General features: G+C 43.6%; 3 non-coding genes across 3 annotated transcripts; all 3 read right to left on the bottom strand.

Annotated features, from left to right (window-relative positions):
- TRNAI-AAU (transfer RNA isoleucine (anticodon AAU)) lies at positions 1–74 on the bottom strand. Its single transcript has one exon. It is a non-coding gene; the product is annotated as a tRNA-Ile (tRNA).
- Positions 75–3,666: 3,592 nt separating this feature from the next.
- Positions 3,667–3,740, bottom strand: TRNAI-AAU (transfer RNA isoleucine (anticodon AAU)). The gene has a single exon. It is a non-coding gene; the product is annotated as a tRNA-Ile (tRNA).
- An 18,258-nt stretch (positions 3,741–21,998) lies between these two features.
- On the bottom strand, positions 21,999–22,072 carry TRNAI-AAU (transfer RNA isoleucine (anticodon AAU)). Its single transcript has one exon. It is a non-coding gene; the product is annotated as a tRNA-Ile (tRNA).
- Positions 22,073–23,002: the final 930 nt, after the last annotated feature.

Genomic DNA, 23,002 nt, shown 5'->3' with positions numbered 1-23,002 from the left:
TGGCCTGTACGGGGATCGAACCCGCGACCTTGGCGTTATTAGCACCACGCTCTAACCAACTGAGCTAACCGGCCATGAATGAGAAAGTTATCCTTTTTCCATGACATGCAGATTCACAGAAGAGTCGGTCATACTATCGCAATTCCTTTATACTTTTCTCCTTCCGTCCCCTGTCTGGATTGCAATAACAAGAGCTGTTGAGTGCTGCACGCCAGCCTCAGCGCCTCTTCTTTCAGTCAATGTCACTGTGTGCTGTGATATCTTTGTAACATTGGTTGTTGCCGGAAGAAAAGGAAAGGATGGATATGATTTGTATTCTTTTACAACAAAACCCAAAATGCATCGGCTTGCTTGCTCATTAAGTTTACAAGCCAGCTGCTTTTGAGATATTCTAATTATAGTGGTTATTTGGCGTTGGAGGTAAGAGAGTTGTTTTTAGGTCTGGCCGTTCCTTCTGCTTTAAATTACTCTAGCTCATGTCAACAAAGTAACAACAAAACATAGACAACGGTTTGTTGCTCAAGCCTTCCCTACTGCACCTTCCCATGTCTCTCCTGCCGACCACAGTGCAGGAAAATTGAGTTTGCATTTGCGCAAAGAGACGTACAACACAAGAAGGCGCGCTTTCGTGCGCCGGGCACCACCCGGCCTGTGCATTCCTCACTGCCGTGAGATCAGTTTACTCAGCAGAGCATGACGCTACAATTGGTTAGTGAGGCCTGCCTGACCAGAATAGTATATTTGGGGTCATGTATTTGATTGCATTTTTAAAACAGTAACAGAACTTAACTGCAATGTTTAAATAGGTCTAGACATATTTAAACAGTGTCAATTTGATAGAAGAATTCTGGAAAATTCAGAGGGGAGGCACCAATGTTTTTTTTTCCCTTTGGGTGGATGTGGCATTAAAGAGTTTGAAGACCACTGGTCTAAGTGGACACTAATACACCTGGATCCTCCTGAATTCCTCGCAACAGATGCCAGCAAACCTGGCTGGAGAGCTACTGCGTTGGACTGATCCTGTCGATTCAAGTGGTCTTTCCTAGAGAGTCGGAGGTCATGGAAGTAGATGGAGTTGATGGTAAGCTTCAGGGCTTTGAAGTTTTCCCATCATCATCTGTCTCAGAAAAATGTGCTAGTAAAGACAGAGAATAAGGTAGCGGTCTTTTACATTAAACAGCAGTGAAGCATGCATTCAAAATCCCTCAATGCAATAGCAGAACAATTGGGCTATTGGGCAGAGATCAACCTGTTGCATACGTTGGCAGTACACATCAAGGGCACCGACAATGTGATGGCAGACAGCTGGAGGTTTCCAAATTTGCTGGAGTTGACGTTATCCAGGTCGTTGTTTTGAGAGATATGCCGAGAGTTTGTGAAACCCTTTCTGGATCTCTTTTCAAACAAGGACAATGCTCATCTTTGTCGATTCTGATCCAGGTTTCCGGAACAAGGAGCCTAGGTAGTGGACGTATTGGTGATAAAGTGGCTGAGAAGTCTCCTTTATACATTCCCCCCCTTTTTATTGATCCAGATAGTTCTCTTCAAGTCTCAGCAGAGGGGAGGGAACTTGATTCTTGTTGGCCCTGATTGGCCAGAGATGTCATTGTTTCCTCTTCTGAACCCCTGGCTCTTCTACCTCCTTGGGTACTGCTCAAGTGTGCCTCTTCTCAGAACGTCGTCCCTGAACTTCTTGCTCCAACTCACTCTATCGCTTTGGAGGTTGAGAAGTCTGGACTGCTAGCAAAGGGTCTTTCCTCTTCCTTAGTGGAGTTAATTCAGCATTCCAGCAGGCCTTCTACTTCGAAGTCTTACTCAAAGAACTGGAAGTCCTTTCAGACGTGAAGTTCTGCTCATGATCTTTTGGCACCTACCTGTAGTTTGTCTGCTATTTTGCATTTTCTTCTGAATGGGTTTCACTTGAATCTCTTTTCACTCTGAAAGCTCATTGGTTTGCGATAAAGGCTTTTAGGGACTTTTCTGAACTTTCATCGATGTTACACTCTTTGGTGTCTAGACTGTTATGATCTTTTGTCAATGGTAAGAACAATGAAAAATCCCTTTTCTCCAACTCAGAATCTTCCTACTCTTTTATAGGCTTTGCAATTTTATCTCTTTGAGGATCTGGATACTGTACAATTAAAGATTGTCTCCTATAAAGTTATTTTCCTATTTGCTATTACCTTGCTGAGAACAATTGGGGAGCTGGGAGCCTTAAAATGCTGTCCTCTCTTCATTTGATACTTTGGAAGATGGGGTAACTTTAAGGCCTAGCCCTACCTTTGCTGCAAAGGTTAAGTCTATTTTTGATAGATCTTAGGAAATAATTCTTCCTTCTTTCATTCCCTCTCCTTCCTCTCCGGAGGAACATTTGTTGAATACACTTGATGTTTAAAGAGCTCTTTTCATTTATGTCACCAGGCCTCTGCAGTTCAGGAAAACTGACTCCTTGTTTGTGACTTTTGGACAGCCTGGAAAAGACAAGAAGGTGACTTTTATGACTCTGAGTAGGTGGATTAAGTTGTCAATTTTTCTGGCTTTGCAAGGCTTTTTAGAAAATCTTCCAGGTCAGGGATGGTCTACGAGAGGAATGGCCACCTCCTGGGTTGAATTCCAGTGAGTAACAATCTAGGAAATTCCTAGGGTGGTTACTTGGGCCTCAGGGCATACATTTGTCAAGCATTATCGCTTAAAAAAAATTCTGTTTTGCATTTGAGTACCAATGTTTTGAACTCTGCATTACCCTAAGTCCATCTTGTCCTTGTCACAAACATTACATCCTGCCCACCTTCCCATCAGTCCTTTGGCAAGGGCTTGGCACCCAGGTTGGGTGCATGGCGCTAGCATTTAAGAATCCTCCTGTTCTTTCTTCCTCTTGGAGGGTGACATCACTTTACTTTGTAATGACTGTCACAAGGACGCAATGGACTAAGGCTGATGAAGATTACCAATAAGTAACCAACTCATCACCACTCTTTCTGAATGTGCGTGGCTCATTCTGCAGGACTTGTTCTTTGTATGATTCCTGGATTTTCAGAAGCCCTTTGATGGCAGCACCCCCACACTGAAAATTGTTTCAGCACCACTGGACAAGGGTCAGTTGTCATGCTCATCTGCGGCGTAAATTTGCATTGAAGTAGTCTAACTCCCCAGGTCCTGTCTTTTGCTCAATTTGCCTTTGTGAGTTTTCTCTCAATCACTGTTGATTTCCTTTGATCTTTCTTTCTTCTTTCACTTCACCTTCGCCTTCAGTGTATCTTTCGGCCCTGTTAAGAGACACGCCCCCTTGTAGCCACTTCTATACTTCTGTCACCTAATTATTTTCCTATCCTTTCCCCTGTAACGTTGCTGATCCTAGCTATAGCATGACTATCCAGAATCTGTTCACCTGAGTTATGTTCCTCTTATCCCCACGCATCTAATAATCAGCTCTTGGTCTCCCTCCACCTCTCACGTGACATAGTCTGAGCCAGTGTCTACATCTTGGAGAGACAATCTCTTGCACTTCTGTTGTTCTACTGGCGCTGCCGGCTTGAGCTTTGGTCAGAAGTGACAAAAGAAGGACTAATGGAAAGTGAACGTGTACTGGAGCAACAGAGTGTATGGATTTACAAGCGTTTGATTAAATGAGAAAAATAGAGTTTACTTGAGAGAAAAAACTTAACTTGGCCGGTACGGGGATCGAACCCGCGACCTTGGTGTTATTAGCACCACGCTCTAACCAACTGAGCTAACCGGCCATGAATGAGAGAATTATCCTTTTTCCATGACATGCAGATACACAGAAGAGTCGGTCTCACTATCGCAATTCCTTTATACTTTTCTCCTTCCGTCCCCTGTCTGGATTGCAATAACAAGAGCTGTTGAGTGCTGCACGCCAGCCTCAGCGCCTCTTCTTTCAGTCAATGTCACTGTGTGCTGTGATATCTTTGTAACATTGGTTGTTGCCGGAAGAAAAGGAAAGGATGGATAGGATTTGTATTCTTTTACAACAAAACCCAAAATGCATCGGCTTGCTTGCTCATTAAGTTTACAAGCCAGCTGCTTTTGAGATATTCTAATTATAGTGGTTATTCGGCGTTGGAGGTAAGAGAGTTGTTTTTAGGTCTGGCCGTTCCTTCTGCTTTAAATTACTCTAGCTCATGTCAACAAAGTAACAACAAAACATAGCCAACGGTTTGTTGCTCAAGCCTTCCCTACTGCACCTTCCCATGTCTCTCCTGCCGACCACAGTGCAGGAAATTTGAGTTTGCATTTGCGCAAAGAGACGTACAACACAAGAAGGCGCGCTTTTGTGCGCCGGGCACCACCCGGCCTGTGCATTCCTCACTGCCGTGAGATCTGTTTACTCAGCAGAGCATGACGCTGCAATTGGTTAGTAAGGCCTGCCTGACCAGAATAGTATATTTGGGGTCATGTATTTGATTGCATTTTTAAAACAGTAACAGAACTTAACTGCAATGTTTAAATAGGTCTAGACATATTTAAACAGTGTCAATTTGATAGAATAATTCTGGAAAATTCAGAGGGGAGGCACCAATGTTTTTTTTTCCCTTTGGGTGGATGTGGCATTAAAGAGTTTGAAGACCACTGGTCTAAGTGGACACTAATACACCTGTATCCTCCTGAATTCCTCGCAACAGATGCCAGCAAACCTGGCTGGAGAGCTACTGTGTTGGACTGATCCTGTCGATTCAAGTGGTCTTTCCTAGAGAGTCGGAGGTCATGGAAGTAGATGGAGTTGATGGTAAGCTTCAGGGCTTTGAAGTTTTCCCATCATCCTCTGTCTCAGAAAAATGTGCTAGTAAAGACAGAGAATAAGGTAGCGGTCTTTTACATTAACCAGCAGTGAAGCATGCATTCAAAATCCCTCAATGCAATAGCAGAACAATTGGGCTATTGGGCAGCGATCAACCTGTTGCATACGTCGGCAGTACCCATCAAGGGCAACGACAATGTGATGGCAGACAGCTGGAGGTTTCCAAATTTGCTGGAGTTGACGTTATCCAGGTCGTTGTTTTGAGAGATATGCCGAGAGTTTGTGAAACCCTTTCTGGATCTCTTTTCAAACAAGGACAATGATCATCTTTGTCGATTCTGATCCAGGTTTCCGGAACAAGGAGCCTAGGTAGTGGACGTATTGGTGATAAAGTGGCTGAGAAGTCTCCTTTATACATTCCCCCTCCTTTTTATTGATCCAGATGGTTCTCTTCAAGTCTCAGCAGGGGGAGGGAACTTGATTCTTGTTGACCCTGATTGGCCAGAGATGTCATGGTTTCCTCTTCTGAACCCCTGGCTCTTCTACCTCCTTGGGTACTGCTCAAGTGTGTCTCTTCTCAGAACGTCGTCCCTGACCTTCTTGCTCCAACTCACTCTATCGCTTTGGAGGTTGAGAAGTCTGGACTGCTAGCAAAGGGTCTTTCCTCTTCCTTAGTGGAGTTAATTCAGCACTCCAGCAGGCCTTCTACTTCGAAGTCTTACTCAAAGAACTGGAAGTCCTTTCAGACGTGATGTTCTGCTCATGATCTTTTGGCACCTACCTGTAGCTTGTCTGCTATTTTGCATTTTCTTCTGAATGGGTTTCACTTGAATCTCTTTCCACTCTGAAAGCTCATTGGTTTGCGATAAAGGCTTTTAGGGACTTTTCTGAACTTTCATTGATGTTACACTCTTTGGTGTCTAGACTGTTATGATCTTTTGTCAATGGTAAGAACAATGAAAAATCCCTTTTCTCCAACTCAGAATCTTCCTACTCTTTTATAGGCTTTGCAATTTTATCTCTTTGAGGATCTGGATACTGTACAATTAAAGATTGTCTCCTATAAAGTTATTTTCCAATTTGCTATCACCTTGCTGAGAACAATTGGGGAGCTGGGAGCCTTAAAATGCTGTCCTCTCTTCATTTGATACTTTGGAAGATGGGGTAACTTTAAGGCCTAGCCCTACCTTTGCTGCAAAGGTTAAGTCTATTTTTGATAGATCTTAGGAAATAATTCTTCCTTCTTTCATTCCCTCTCCTTCCTCTCCGGAGGAACATTTGTTGAATATACTTGATGTTTAAATAGCTCTTTTCATTTATGTCACCAGGCCTCTGCAGTTCAGGAAAACCGACTCCTTGTTTGTGACTTTTGGACAGCCTGGAAAAGACAAGAAGGTGACTTTTATGACTCTGAGTAGGTGGATTAAGTTGTCAATTTTTCTGGCTTTGCAAGGCTTTTTAGAAAATCTTCCAGGTCAGGGATGGTCTACGAGAGGAATGGCCACCTCCTGGGTTGAATTCCAGTGAGTAACTATCTAGGAAATTCCTAGGGTGGTTACTTGGGCCTGAGGGCATACATTTGTCAAGCATTATCGCTTAATACATTTTCTGTTTTGCATTTGAGTACCAATGTTTTGAACTCTGCATTACCCTAAGTTTATCTTGTCCTTGTCACAAACATTACATCCTGCCCACCTTCCCATCAGTCCTTTGGCAAGGGCTTGGCACCCAGGTTGGGTGCATGGCGCTAGCATTTAAGAATCCTCCTGTTCTTTCTTCCTCTTGGAGGGTGACATCACTTTACTTTGTAATGACTGTCACAAGGACGCAATGGACTAAGGCTAATGAAGATTACCAATAAGTAACCAACGCATCACCACTCTTTCTGAATGTGTGTGGCTCATTCTGCAGGACTTGTTCTTTGTATGATTCCTGGATTTTCAGAAGCCCTTTGATGTCAGCACCCCCACACTGAAAATTGTTTCAGCACCACTGGACAAGGGTCAGTAGTCATGCTCATCTGCGGCGTAAATTTGCATTGAAGTAGTCTAACTCCCCATGTCCTGTCTTTTGCTCAATTTGCCTTTGTGAGTTTTCTCTCAATCACTGTTGATTTCCTTTGATCTTTCTTTCTTCTTTCACTTCACCTTCGCCTTCAGTGTATCTTTCGGCCCTGTTAAGAGACACACCCCCTTGTAGCCACTTCTATACTTCTGTCACCTAATTATTTTCCTATCCTTTCCCCTGTAACGTTGCTGATCCTAGCTATCGCATGACTATCCAGAATCTGTTCACCTGAGTTATGTTCCTCTTATCCCCACGCATCTAATAATCAGCTCTTGGTCTCCCTCCACCTCTCACGTGACATAGTCTGAGCCAGTGTCTCCATCTTGGAGAGACAATCTCTTGCACTTCTGTTGTTCTACTGGCGCTGCCGGCTTGAGCTTTGGTCAGAAGTGGCAAAAGAAGGACTAATGGAAAGTGAACGTGTACTGGAGCAACAGAGTGTATGGATTTACAAGCGTTTGATTAAATGAGAAAAAAAGAGTTTACTTGAGAGAAAAAACGTACCTGGGCCCGTATGAGGATCGAACCCGCAAACTTGGCTTTATTAGCACCACGCTCTAACCAACTGAGCTAACCGGCCATGAATGACAGAGTTATCCGTTTTCCATGACATGCAGATACACAGAAGAGTCGGTCTCACTATCGCAATTCCTTCATACTTTTCTCCTTCTGTCCCCTGTCTGGATTGCAATAACAAGAGCTGTTGAGTGCTGCACGCCAGCCTCAGCGCCTCTTCTTTCAGTCAATGTCACTGTGTGCTGTGATATCTTTGTAACATTGGTTGTTGCCGGAAAAAAAGGAAAGGATGGATAGGATTTCTATTCTTTTACAACAAAACCCAAAATGCATCGGCTTGCTTGCTCATTAAGTTTACAAGGCCAGCTGCTTTTGAGATATTCTAATTATAGTGGTTATTTGGTGTTGGAGGTAAGAGAGTTGTTTTTAGGACTGGCCGTTCCTTCTGCTTTAAATTACTCTAGCTCATGTCAACAAAGTAACAACAAAACATAGCCAACGGTTTGTTGCTCAAGCCTTCCCTACTGCACCTTCCCATGTCTCTCCTGCCGACCACAGTGCAGGAAATTTGAGTTTGCATTTGCGCAAAGAGACGTACAACACAAGAAGGCGCGCTTTCGTGCGCCGGGCACCACCCGGCCTGTGCATTCCTCACTGCCGTGAGATCAGTTTACTCAACAGAGCATGACGCTGCAATTGGTTAGTAAGGCCTGCCTGACCAGAATAGTATATTTGGGGTCATGTATTTGATTGCATTTTTAAAACAGTAACAGAACTTAACTGCAATGTTTAAATAGGTCTAGACATATTTAAACAGTGTCAATTTGATAGAAGAATTCTGGAAAATTCAGAGGGGAGGCACCAATGTTTTTTTTCCCTTTGGGTGGATGTGGCATTAAAGAGTTTGAAGACCACTGGTCTAAGTGGACACTAATACACCTGGATCCTCCTGAATTCCTCGCAACAGATGCCAGCAAACCTGGCTGGAGAGCTACTGTGTTGGACTGATCCTGTCGATTCAAGTGGTCTTTCCTAGAGAGTCGGAGGTCATGGAAGTAGATGGAGTTGATGGTAAGCTTCAGGGCTTTGAAGTTTTCCCATCATCATCTGTCTCAGAAAAATGTGCTAGTAAAGACAGAGAATAAGGTAGCGGTCTTTTACATTAACCAGCAGTGAAGCATGCATTCAAAATCCCTCAATGCAATAGCAGAACAATTGGGCTATTGGGCAGAGATCAACCTGTTGCATACGTCAGCAGTACACATCAAGGGCACCGACAATGTGATGGCAGACAGCTGGAGGTTTCCAAATTTGCTGGAGTTGACGTTATCCAGGTCGTTGTTTTGAGAGATATGCCGAGAGTTTGTGAAACCCTTTCTGGATCTCTTTTCAAACAAGGACAATGCTCATCTTTGTCGATTCTGATCCAGGTTTCTAGAACAAGGAGCCTAGGTGGTGGACGTATTGGTGATAAAGTGGCTGAGAAGTCTCCTTTATACATTCCCCCCCTTTTTATTGATCCAGATGGTTCTCTTCAAGTCTCAGCAGGGGGAGGGAACTTGATTCTTGTTGACCCTGATTGGCCAGAGATGTCATGGTTTCCTCTTCTGAACCCCTGGCTCTTCTACCTCCTTGGGTACTGCTCAAGTGTGTCTCTTCTCAGAACGTCGTCCCTGACCTTCTTGCTCCAACTCACTCTATCGCTTTGGAGGTTGAGAAGTCTGGACTGCTAGCAAAGGGTCTTTCCTCTTCCTTAGTGGAGTTAATTCAGCACTCCAGCAGGCCTTCTACTTCGAAGTCTTACTCAAAGAACTGGAAGTCCTTTCAGACGTGATGTTCTGCTCATGATCTTTTGGAACCTACCTGTAGTTTGTCTGCTATTTTGCATTTTCTTCTGAATGGGTTTCACTTGAATCTCTTTCCACTCTGAAAGCTCATTGGTTTGCGATAAAGGCTTTTAGGGACTTTTCTGAACTTTCATCGATGTTACACTCTTTGGTGTCTAGACTGTTATGATCTTTTGTCAATGGTAAGAACAATGAAAAATCCCTTTTCTCCAACTCAGAATCTTCCTACTCTTTATAGGCTTTGCAATTTTATCTCTTTGAGGATCTGGATACTGTACAATTAAAGATTGTCTCCTATAAAGTTATTTTCCTATTTGCTATCACCTTGCTGAGAACAATTGGGGAGCTGGGAGCCTTAAAATGCTGTCCTCTCTTCATTTGATACTTTGGAAGATGGGGTAACTTTAAGGCCTAGCCCTACCTTTGCTGCAAAGGTTAAGTCTATTTTTGATAGATCTTAGGAAATAATTCTTCCTTCTTTCATTCCCTCTCCTTCCTCTCCGGAAGAACATTTGTTGAATACACTTGATGTTTAAAGAGCTCTTTTCATTTATGTCACCAGGCCTCTGCAGTTCAGGAAAACCGACTCCTTGTTTGTGACTTTTGGACAGCCTTGAAAAGACAAGAAGGTGAATTTTATGACTCTGAGTAGGTGGATTAAGTTGTCAATTTTTCTGGCTTTGCAAGGCTTTTTAGAAAATCTTCCAGGTCAGGGATGGTCTACGAGAGGAATGGCCACCTCCTGGGTTGAATTCCAGTGAGTAACAACCTAGGAAATTCCTCGGGTGGTTACTTGGGCCTCAGGGCATACATTTGTCAAGCATTATCGCTTAATAAATTTTCTGTTTTGCATTTGAGTACCAATGTTTTGAACTCTGCATTACCCTAAGTCCATCTTGTCCTTGTCACAAACATTACATCCTGCCCACCTTCCCATCAGTCCTTTGGCAAGGGCTTGGCACCCAGGTTGGGTGCATGGCGCTAGCATTTAAGAATCCTCCTGTTCTTTCTTCTTCTTGGAGGGTGACATCACTTTACTTTGTAATGACTGTCACAAGGACGCAATGGACTAAGGCTAATGAAGATTACCAATAAGTAACCAACGCATCACCACTCTTTCTGAATGTGCGTGGCTCATTCTGCAAGACTTGTTCTTTGTATGATTCCTGGATTTTCAGAAGCCCTTTGATGGCAGCACCCCACACTGAAAATTGTTTCAGCACCACTGGACAAGGGTCAGTTGTCATGCTCATCTGCGGCGTAAATTTGCATTGAAGTAGTCTAACTCCCCAGGTCCTGTCTTTTGCTCAATTTGCCTTTGTGAGTTTTCTCTCAATCACTGTTGATTTCCTTTGATCTTTCTTTTTTCTTTCACTTCACCTTCGCCTTCAGTGTATCTTTCGGCCCTGTTAAGAGACACGCCCCCTTGTAGCCACTTCTATACTTCTGTCACCTAATTATTTTCCTATCCTTTCCCTTGTAACGTTGCTGATCCTAGCTATAGCATGACTATCCAGAATCTGTCCACCTGAGTTATGTTCCTCTTATCCCCACGCATCTAATAATCAGCTCTTGGTCTCCCTCCACCTCTCACGTGACATAGTCTGAGCCAGTGTCTCCATCTTGGAGAGACAATCTCTTGCACTTCTGTTGTTCTACTGGCGCTGCCGGCTTGAGCTTTGGTCAGAAGTGGCAAAAGAAGGACTAATGGAAAGTGAACGTGTAGTGGAGCAACAGAGTGTATGGATTTACAAGTGTTTGATTAAATGAGAAAAAAAGAGTTTACTTGAGAGAAAAAACGTACCTTGGCCCGTACGGGGATCGAACCCGCGACCTTGGGGTTATTAGCACCACTCTCTAACCAACTGAGCTAACCAGCCATGAATGACAGAGTTATCCTTTTTCCATGACATGCAGATACACAGAAGAGTCGGTCTCACTATCGCAATTCCTTCATACTTTTCGCCTTCTGTCCCCTGTCTGGATTGCAATAACAAGAGCTGTTGAGTGCTGCACGCCAGCCTCAGCGCCTCTTCTTTCAGTCAATGTCACTGTGTGCTGTGATATCTTTGTAACATTGGTTGTTGCCGGAAGAAAAGGAAAGGATGGATAGGATTTGTATTCTTTTACAACAAAACCCAAAATGCATCGGCTTGCTTGCTCATAAAGTTTACAAGGCCAGCTGCTTTTGAGATATTCTAATTATAGTGGTTATTCGGCATTGGAGGTAAGAGAGTTGTTTTTAGGTCTGGCCGTTCCTTCTGCTTTAAATTACTCTAGCTCATGTCAACAAAGTAACAACAAAACATAGCCAACGGTTTGTTGCTCAAGCCTTCCCTACTGCACCTTCCCATGTCTCTCCTGCCGACCACAGTGCAGGAAATTTGAGTTTGCATTTGCGCAAAGAGACGTACAACACAAGAAGGCGCGCTTTCGTGCGCCGGGCACCACCCGGCCTGTGCATTCCTCACTGCTGTGAGATCAGTTTACTCAGCAGAGCATGACGCTGCAATTGGTTAGTAAGGCCTGCCTGACCAGAATAATATATTTGGGGTCATGTATTTGATTGCATTTTTAAAACAGTAACAGAACTTAACTGCAATGTTTAAATAGGTCTAGACATATTTAAACAGTGTCAATTTGATAGAAGAATTCTGGAAAATTCAGAGGGGAGGCACCAATGTTATTTTTTTTCCCTTTGGGTGGATGTGGCATTAAAGAGTTTGAAGACCACTGGTCTAAGTGGACACTAATACACCTGGATCCTCCTGAATTCCTCGCAACAGATGCCAGCAAACCTGGCTGGAGAGCTACTGTGTTGGACTGATCCTGTCGATTCAAGTGGTCTTTCCTAGAGAGTCGGAGGTCATGGAAGTAGATGGAGTTGATGGTAAGCTTCAGGGCTTTGAAGTTTTCCCATCATCATCTGTCTCAGAAAAATGTGCTAGTAAAGACAGAGAATAAGGTAGCGGTCTTTTACATTAACCAGCAGTGAAGCATGCATTCAAAATCCCTCAATGCAATAGCAGAACAATTGGGCTATTGGGCAGAGATCAACCTGTTGCATACGTCGGCAGTACACATCAAGGGCACCGACAATGTGATGGCAGACAGCTGGAGGTTTCCAAATTTGCTGGAGTTGACGTTATCCAGGTCGTTGTTTTGAGAGATATGCCGAGAGTTTGTGAAACCCTTTCTGGATCTCTTTTCAAACAAGGACAATGCTCATCTTTGTCGATTCTGATCCAGGTTTCTAGAACAAGGAGCCTAGGTAGTGGACGTATTGGTGATAAAGTGGCTGAGAAGTCTCCTTTATACATTCCCCCCCTTTTTATTGATCCAGATGGTTCTCTTCAAGTCTCAGCAGGGGGAGGGAACTTGATTCTTGTTGACCCTGATTGGCCAGAGATGTCATGGTTTCCTCTTCTGAACCCCTGGCTCTTCTACCTCCTTGGGTACTGCTCAAGTGTGTCTCTTCTCAGAACGTCGTCCCTGACCTTCTTGCTCCAACTCACTCTATCGCTTTGGAGGTTGAGAAGTCTGGACTGCTAGCAAAGGGTCTTTCCTCTTCCTTAGTGGAGTTAATTCAGCACTCCAGCAGGCCTTCTACTTCGAAGTCTTACTCAAAGAACTGGAAGTCCTTTCAGACGTGATGTTCTGCTCATGATCTTTTGGCACCTACCTGTAGTTTGTCTGCTATTTTGCATTTTCTTCTGAATGGGTTTCACTTGAATCTCTTTCCACTCTGAAAGCTCATTGGTTTGCGATAAAGGCTTTTAGGGACTTTTCTGAACTTTCATCGACGTTACACTCTTTGGTGTCTAGACTGTTATGATCTTTTGTCAATGGTAAGAACAATGAAAAATCCCTTTTCTCCAACTCAGAATCTTCCTACTCTTTATAGGCTTTGCAATTTTATCTCTTTGAGGATCTGGATACTGTACAATTAAAGATTGTCTCCTATAAAGTTATTTTCCTATTTGCTATCACCTTGCTGAGAACAATTGGGGAGCTGGGAGCCTTAAAATGCTGTCCTCTCTTCATTTGATACTTTGGAAGATGGGGTAACTTTAAGGCCTAGCCCCTCCTTTGCTGCAAAGGTTAAGTCTATTTTTGATAGATCTTAGGAAATAATTCTTCCTTCTTTCATTCCCTCTCCTTCCTCTCCGGAAGATCATTTGTTGAATACACTTGATGTTTAAAGAGCTCTTTTCATTTATGTCACCAGGCCTCTGCAGTTCAGGAAAACCGACTCCTTGTTTGTGACTTTTGGACAGCCTTGAAAAGACAAGAAGGTGAATTTTATGACTCTGAGTAGGTGGATTAAGTTGTCAATTTTTCTGGCTTTGCAAGGCTTTTTAGAAAATCTTCCAGGTCAGGGATGGTCTACGAGAGGAATGGCCACCTCCTGGGTTGAATTCCAGTGAGTAACAATCTAGGAAATTCCTCGGGTGGTTACTTGGGCCTCAGGGCATACATTTGTCAAGCATTATCGCTTAATAAATTTTCTGTTTTGCATTTGAGTACCAATGTTTTCAACTCTGCATTACCCTAAGTCCATCTTGTCCTTGTCACAAACATTACATCCTGCCCACCTTCCCATCAGTCCTTTGGCAAGGGCTTGGCACCCAGGTTGGGTGCATGGCGCTAGCATTTAAGAATCCTCCTGTTCTTTCTTCCTCTTGGAGGGTGACATCACTTTACTTTGTAATGACTGTCACAAGGACGCAATGGACTAAGGCTAATGAAGATTACCAATAAGTAACCAACGCATCACCACTCTTTCTGAATGTGCGTGGCTCATTCTGCAGGACTTGTTCTTTGTATGATTCCTGGATTTTCAGAAGCCCTTTGATGGCAGCACCCCCACACTGAAAATTGTTTCAGCACCACTGGACAAGGGTCAGTTGTCATGCTCATCTGCGGCGTAAATTTGCATTGAAGTAGTCTAACTCCCCAGGTCCTGTCTTTTGCTCAATTTGCCTTTGTGAGTTTTCTCTCAATCACTGTTGATTTCCTTTGATCTTTCTTTTTTCTTTCACTTCACCTTCGCCTTCAGTGTATCTTTCGGCCCTGTTAAGAGACACGCCCCCTTGTAGCCACTTCTATACTTCTGTCACCTAATTATTTTCCTATCCTTTCCCTTGTAACGTTGCTGATCCTAGCTATAGCATGACTATCCAGAATCTGTCCACCTGAGTTATGTTCCTCTTATCCCCACGCATCTAATAATCAGCTCTTGGTCTCCCTCCACCTCTCACGTGACATAGTCTGAGCCAGTGTCTCCATCTTGGAGAGACAATCTCTTGCACTTCTGTTGTTCTACTGGCGCTGCCGGCTTCAGCTTTGGTCAGAAGTGGCAAAAGAAGGACTAATGGAAAGTGAACGTGTACTGGAGCAACAGAGTGTATGGATTTACAAGTGTTTGATTAAATGAGAAAAAAAGAGTTTACTTGAGAGAAAAAACGTACCTTGGCCCGTACGGCGATCGAACCCGCGACCTTGGGGTTATTAGCACCACACTCTAACCAACTGAGCTAACCAGCCATGAATGACAGAGTTATCCTTTTTCCATGACATGCAGATACACAGAAGAGTCGGTCTCACTATCGCAATTCCTTCATACTTTTCGCCTTCTGTCCCCTGTCTGGATTGCAATAACAAGAGCTGTTGAGTGCTGCACGCCAGCCTCAGTGCCTCTTCTTTCAGTCAATGTCACTGTGTGCTGTGATATCTTTGTAACATTGGTTGTTGCCGGAAGAAAAGGAAAGGATGGATAGGATTTCTATTCTTTTACAACAAAACCCAAAATGCATCGGCTTGCTTGCTCATAAAGTTTACAAGGCCAGCTGCTTTTCAGATATTCTAATTATAGTGGTTATTCGGCGTTGGAGGTAAGAGAGTTGTTTTTAGGTCTGGCCGTTCCTTCTGCTTTAAATTACTCTAGCTCATGTCAACAAAGTAACAACAAAACATAGCCAACGGTTTGTTGCTCAAGCCTTCCCTACTGCACCTTCCCATGTCTCTCCTGCCGACCACAGTGCAGGAAATTTGAGTTTGCATTTGCGCAAAGAGACGTACAACACAAGAAGGCGCGCTTTCGTGCGCCGGGCACCACCCGGCCTGTGCATTCCTCACTGCTGTGAGATCAGTTTACTCAGCAGAGCATGACGCTGCAATTGGTTAGTAAGGCCTGCCTGACCAGAATAATATATTTGGGGTCATGTATTTGATTGCATTTTTAAAACAGTAACAGAACTTAACTGCAATGTTTAAATAGGTCTAGACATATTTAAACAGTGTCAATTTGATAGAAGAATTCTGGAAAATTCAGAGGGGAGGCACCAATGTTTTTTTTTTTCCCTTTGGGTGGATGTGGCATTAAAGAGTTTGAAGACCACTGGTCTAAGTGGACACTAATACACCTGGATCCTCCTGAATTCCTCGCAACAGATGCCAGCAAACCTGGCTGGAGAGCTACTGTGTTGGACTGATCCTGTCGATTCAAGTGGTCTTTCCTAGAGAGTCGGAGGTCATGGAAGTAGATGGAGTTGATGGTAAGCTTCAGGGCTTTGAAGTTTTCCCATCATCATCTGTCTCAGAAAAATGTGCTAGTAAAGACAGAGAATAAGGTAGCGGTCTTTTACATTAACCAGCAGTGAAGCATGCATTCAAAATCCCTCAATGCAATAGCAGAACAATTGGGCTATTGGGCAGAGATCAACCTGTTGCATACGTCGGCAGTACACATCAAGGGCACCGACAATGTGATTGGCAGACAGCTGGAGGTTTCCAAATTTGCTGGAGTTGACGTTATCCAGGTCGTTGTTTTGAGAGATATGCCGAGAGTTTGTGAAACCCTTTCTGGATCTCTTTTCAAACAAGAACAATGCTCATCTTTGTCGATTCTGATCCAGGTTTCCGGAACAAGGAGCCTAGGTAGTGGACGTATTGGTGATAAAGTGGCTGAGAAGTCTCCTTTATACATTCCCCCCCTTTTTATTGATCCAGATGGTTCTCTTCAAGTCTCAGCAGGGGGGAGGGAACTTGATTCTTGTTGGTCCTGATTGGCCAGAGATGTCATGGTTTCCTCTTCTGAACCCCTGGCTCTTCTACCTCCTTGGGTACTGCTCAAGTGTGTCTCTTCTCAGAACGTCGTCCCTGACCTTCTTGCTCCAACTCACTCTATCGCTTTGGAGGTTGAGAAGTCTGGACTGCTAGCAAAGGGTCTTTCCTCTTCCTTAGTGGAGTTAATTCAGCACTCCAGCAGGCCTTCTACTTCGAAGTCTTACTCAAAGAACTGGAAGTCCTTTCAGACGTGATGTTCTGCTCATGATCTTTTGGCACCTACCTGTAGTTTGTCTGCTATTTTGCATTTTCTTCTGAATGGGTTTCACTTGAATCTCTTTCCACTCTGAAAGCTCATTGGTTTGCGATAAAGGCTTTTAGGGACTTTTCTGAACTTTCATCGATGTTACACTCTTTGGTGTCTAGACTGTTATGATCTTTTGTCAATGGTAAGAACAATGAAAAATCCCTTTTCTCCAACTCAGAATCTTCCTACTCTTTTATAGGCTTTGCAATTTTATCTCTTTGAGGATCTGGATACTGTACAATTAAAGATTGTCTCCTATAAAGTTATTTTCCTATTTGCTATCACCTTGCTGAGAACAATTGGGGAGCTGGGAGCCTTAAAATGCTGTCCTCTCTTCATTTGATACTTTGGAAGATGGGGTAACTTTAAGGCCTAGCCCTACCTTTGCTGCAAAGGTTAAGTCTATTTTTGATAGATCTTAGGAAATAATTCTTCCTTCTTTCATTCCCTCTCCTTCCTCTCCGGAGGAACATTTGTTGAATACACTTGATGTTTAAAGAGCTCTTTTCATTTATGTCACTAGGCCTCTGCAGTTCAGGAAAACCGACTCCTTGTTTGTGACTTTTGGACAGCCTGGAAAAGACAAGAAGGTGACTTTTATGACTCTGAGTAGGTGGATTAAGTTGTCAATTTTTCTGGCTTTGCAAGGCTTTTTAGAAAATCTTCCAGGTCAGGGATGGTCTACGAGAGGAATGGCCACCTCCTGGGTTGAATTCCAGTGAGTATCAATCTAGGAATTTCCTAGGGTGGTTACTTGGGCCTCAGGGCATACATTTGTCAAGCATTATCGCTTAATAAATTTTCTGTTTTGCATTTGAGTACCAATGTTTTGAACTCTGCATTACCCTAAGTCCATCTTGTCCTTGTCACAAACATTACATCCTGCCCACCTTCCCATCAGTCCTTTGGCAAGGGCTTGGCACCCAGGTTGGGTGCATGGCGCTAGCATTTAAGAATCCTCCTGTTCTTTCTTCCTCTTGGAGGGTGACATCACTTTACTTTGTAATGACTGTCACAAGGACGCAATGGACTAAGGCTAATGAAGATTACCAATAAGTAACCAACGCATCACCACTCTTTCTGAATGTGCGTGGCTCATTCTGCAGGACTTGTTCTTTGTATGATTCCTGGATTTTCAGAAGCCCTTTGATGGCAGCACCCCCACACTGAAAATTGTTTCAGCACCACTGGACAAGGGTCAGTTGTCATGCTCATCTGCGGCGTAAATTTGCATTGAAGTAGTCTAACTCCCCAGGTCCTGTCTTTTGCTCAATTTGCCTTTGTGAGTTTTCTCTCAATCACTTTTGATTTCTTTTGATCTTTCTTTCTTCTTTCACTTCACCTTCGCCTTCAGTGTATCTTTCGGCCCTGTTAAGAGACACGCCCCCTTTTAGCCACTTCTATACTTCTGTCACCTAATTATTTTCCTATCCTTTCCCCTGTAACGTTGCTGATCCTAGCTATAGCATGACTATCCAGAATCTGTTCACCTGAGTTATGTTCCTCTTATCCCCACGCATCTAATAATCAGCTCTTGGTCTCCCTCCACCTCTCACGTGACATAGTCTGAGCCAGTGTCTCCATCTTGGAGAGACAATCTCTTGCACTTCTGTTGTTCTACTGGCACTGCCGGCTTGAGCTTTGGTCAGCAGTGGCAAAAGAAGGACTAATGGAAAGTGAACGTGTAGTGGAGCAACAGAGTGTATGGATTTACAAGCGTTTGATTAAATGAGAAAAAAAGAGTTTACTTGAGAGAAAAAGCTTACCTTGGCCCGTACAGGGATCGAACCCGCGACCTTGGCGTTATTAGCACCACGCTCTAACCAACTGAGCTAACCTGCCATGAATGACAGAGCTATCCTTTTTCCATGACATGCAGATACACAGAAGAGACGGTCTCACTATCGCAATTCCTTCATACTTTTCTCCTTCTGTCCCCTGTCTGGATTGCAATAACAAGAGCTGTTGAGTGCTGCACGCCAGCCTCAGCGCCTCTTCTTTCAGTCAATGTCACTGTGTGCTGTGATATCTTTGTAACATTGGTTGTTGCCGGAAGAAAAGGAAAGGATGGATAGGATTTCTATTCTTTTACAACAAAACCCAAAATGCATCGGCTTGCTTGCTCATTAAGTTTACAAGGCCAGCTGCTTTTGAGATATTCTAATTATAGTGGTTATTCGGCGTTGGAGGTAAGAGAGTTGTTTTTAGGTCTGGCCGTTCCTTCTGCTTTAAATTACTCTAGCTCATGTCAACAAAGTAACAACAAAACATAGCCAACGGTTTGTTGCTCAAGCCTTCCCTACTGCACCTTCCCATGTCTCTCCTGCCGACCACAGTGCAGGAAATTTGAGTTTGCATTTGCGCAAAGAGACGTACAACACAAGAAGGCGCGCTTTCGGGCGCCGGGCACCACCCGGCCTGTGCATTCCTCACTGCCGTGAGATCAGTTTACTCAGCAGAGCATGACGCTGCAATTGGTTAGTAAGGCCTGCCTGACCAGAATGGTATATTTGGGGTCATGTATTTGATTGCATTTTTAAAACAGTAACAGAACTTAACTGCAATGTTTAAATAGGTCTAGACATATTTAAACAGTGTCAATTTGATAGAAGAATCCTGGAAAATTCAGAGGGGAGGCACCAATGTTTTTTTTTCCCTTTGGGTGGATGTGGCATTAAAGCGTTTGAAGACCACTGGTCTAAGTTGACACTAATACACCTGGATCCTCCTGAATTCCTCGCAACAGATGCCAGCAAACCTGGCTGGAGAGCTACTGTGTTGGACTGATCCTGTCGATTCAAGTGGTCTTTCCCAGAGAGTCGGAGGTCATGGAAGTAGATGGAGTTGATGGTAAGCTTCAGGGCTTTGAAGTTTTCCCATCATCATCTGTCTCAGAAAAATGTGCTAGTAAAGATAGAGAATAAGGTAGCGGTCTTTTACATTAACCAGCAGTGAAGCATGCATTCAAAATTCCTCAATGCAATAGCAGAACAATTGGGCTATTGGGCAGAGATCAACCTGTTGCATACGTCGGCAGTACACATCAAGGGCACCGACAATGTGATGGCAGACAGCTGGAGGTTTCCAAATTTGCTGGAGTTGACGTTATCCAGGTCGTTGTTTTGAGAGATATGCCAAGAGTTTGTGAAACCCTTTCTGGATCTCTTTTCAAACAAGAACAATGCTCATCTTTGTCGATTCTGATCCAGGTTTCCGGAACAAGGAGCCTAGGTGGTGGACGTATTGGTGATAAAGTGGCTGAGAAGTCTCCTTTATACATTCCCCCCCTTTTTATTGATCCAGATGGTTCTCTTCAAGTCTCAGCAGGGGGAGGGAACTTGATTCTTGTTGACCCTGATTGGCCAGAGATGTCATGGTTTCCTCTTCTGAACCCCTGGCTCTTCTACCTCCTTGGGTACTGCTCAAGTGTGTCTCTTCTCAGAACGTCGTCCCTGACCTTCTTGCTCCAACTCACTCTATCGCTTTGGAGGTTGAGAAGTCTGGACTGCTAGCAAAGGGTTATTCCTCTTCCTTAGTGGAGTTAATTCAGCACTCCAGCAGGCCTTCTACTTCGAAGTCTTACTCAAAGAACTAGAAGTCCTTTCAGACGTGATGTTCTGCTCATGATATTTTGGCACCTACCTGTAGTTTGTCTGCTATTTTGCATTTTCTTCTGAATGGGTTTCACTTGAATCTCTTTCCACTCTGAAAGCTCATTGGTTTGCGATAAAGGCTTTTAGGGACTTTTCTGAACTTTCATCGATGTTACACTCTTTGGTGTCTAGACTGTTATGATCTTTTGTCAATGGTAAGAACAATGAAAAATCCCTTTTCTCCAACTCAGAATCTTCCTACTCTTTTATAGGCTTTGCAATTTTATCTCTTTGAGGATCTGGATACTGTACAATTAAAGATTGTCTCCTATAAAGTTATTTTCCTATTTGCTATCACCTTGCTGAGAACAATTGGGGAGCTGGGAGCCTTAAAATGCTGTCCTCTCTTCATTTGATACTTTGGAAGATGGGGTAACTTTAAGGCCTAGCCCTACCTTTGCTGCAAAGGTTAAGTCTATTTTTGATAGATCTTAGGAAATAATTCTTCCTTCTTTCATTCCCTCTCCTTCTTCTCCGGAAGAACATTTGTTGAATACACTTGATGTTTAAAGAGCTCTTTTCATTTATGTCACCAGGCCTCTGCAGTTCAGGAAAACCGACTCCTTGTTTGTGACTTTTGGACAGCCTGGAAAAGACAAGAAGGTGACTTTTATGACTCTGAGTAGGTGGATTAAGTTGTCAATTTTTCTGGCTTTGCAAGGCTTTTTAGAAAATCTTCCAGGTCAGGGATGGTCTACGAGAGGAATGGCCACCTCCTGGGTTGAATTCCAGTGAGTAACAATCTAGGAAATTCCTAAGGTGGTTACTTGGGCCTCAATGCATACATTTGTGAAGCATTATCGCTTAATAAATTTTCTGTTTTGCATTTGAGTACCAATGTTTTGAACTCTACATTACCCTAAGTCCATCTTGACCTTGTCACAAACATTACATCCTGCCCACCTTCCCATCAGTCCTTTGGCAAGGGCTTGGCACCCAGGTTGGGTGCATGGCGCTAGCATTTAAGAATCCTCCTGTTCTTTCTTCCTCTTGGAGGGTGACATCACTTTACTTTGTAATGACTGTCACAAGGACGCAATGGACTAAGGCTAAAGAAGATTACCAATAAGTAACCAACGCATCACCACTCTTTCTGAATGTGCGTGGCTCATTCTGCAGGACTTGTTCTTTGTATGATTCCTGGATTTTCAGAAGCCCTTTGATGGCAGCACCCCCACACTGAAAATTGTTTCAGCACCACTGGACAAGGGTCAGTTGTCAAGCTCATTTGCGGTGTAAATTTGCATTGAAGTAGTCTAACTCCCCAGGTCATGTCTTTTGCTCAATTTGCCTTTGTAAGTTTTCTCTCAATCACTGTTGATTTCCTTTGATCTTTCTTTCTTCTTTCACTTCACCTTCGCCTTCAGTGTATCTTTCGGCCCTGTTAAGAGACACGCCCCCTTGTAGCCACTTCTATACGTCTGTCACCTAATTATTTTCCTATCCCTTCCCCTGTAACGTTGCTGATCCTAGCTATAGCATGACTATCCAGAATCTGTTCACCTGAGTTATGTTCCTCTTATCCCCACGCATCTAATAATCAGCTCTTGGTCTCCCTCCACCTCTCACGTGACATAGTCTGAGCCAGTGTCTCCATCTTGGAGAGACAATCTCTTGCACTTCTGTTGTTCTACTGGCGCTTCCGGCTTGAGCTTTGGTCAGAAGTGGCAAAAGAAGGACTAATGGAAAGTGAACGTGTACTGGAGCAACAGAGTGTATGGATTTACAAGCGTTTGATTAAATGAGAACAAAAGAGTTTACTTGAGAGAAAAAACTTAACTTGGCCCGTACGGGGATCGAACCCACGACCTTGGCGTTATTAGCACCATGCTCTAACCAACTGAGCTAACCAGCCATGAATGACATAGTTATCCTTTTTCCATGACATGCAGATACACAGAAGAGTCGGTCTCACTATAGCAATTCCTTCATACTTTTCTCCTTCTGTCCCCTGTCTGGATTGCAATAACAAGAGCTGTTGAGTGCTGCACGCCAGCCTCAGCGCCTCTTCTTTCAGTCAATGTCACTGTGTGCTGAGATATCTTTGTAACATTGGTTGTTGCCGGAAGAAAAGGAAAGGATGGAAAGGATTTCTATTCTTTTACAACAAAACCCAAAATGCATCGGCTTGCTTGCTCATTAAGTTTACAAGGCCAGCTGCTTTTGAGATATTCTAATTATAGTGGTTATTCGGCGTTGGAGGTAAGAGAGTTATTTTTAGGTCTGGCCGTTCCTTCTGCTTTAAATTACTCTAGCTCATGTCAACAAAGTAACAACAAAACATAGCCAACGGTTTGTTGCTCAAGCCTTCCCTACTGCACCTTCCCATGTCTCTCCTGCCGACCACAGTGCAGGAAATTTGAGTTTGCATTTGCGCAAAGAGACATACAACACAAGAAGGCGCGCTTTCGTGCGCCGGGCACCACCCGGCCTGTGCATTCCTCACTGCCGTGAGATCAGTTTACTCAGCAGAGCATGACGCTGCAATTGGTTAGTAAGGCCTGCCTCACCAGAATAGTATATTTGGGGTCATGTATTTGATTGCATTTTTAAAACAGTAACAGAACTTAACTGCAATGTTTAAATAGGTCTAGACATATTTAAACAGTGTCAATTTGATAGAAGAATTCAGGAAAATTTAGAGGGGAGGCACCAATGCTTTGGATCCTCCTGAATTCCTCGCAACAGATGCCAGCAAACCTGGCTGGAGAGCTACTGCGTTGGACTGATCCTGTCGATTCAAGTGGTCTTTCCTAGAGAGTCGGAGGTCATGGAAGTAGATGGA

This window comes from Pleurodeles waltl, chromosome 12, assembly GCF_031143425.1.
Source record: "Pleurodeles waltl isolate 20211129_DDA chromosome 12, aPleWal1.hap1.20221129, whole genome shotgun sequence".
In the NCBI taxonomy this organism is placed as follows: Eukaryota; Metazoa; Chordata; class Amphibia; order Caudata; family Salamandridae; genus Pleurodeles; species Pleurodeles waltl.
This window is presented reverse-complemented; position numbering and strand designations above follow the sequence as displayed.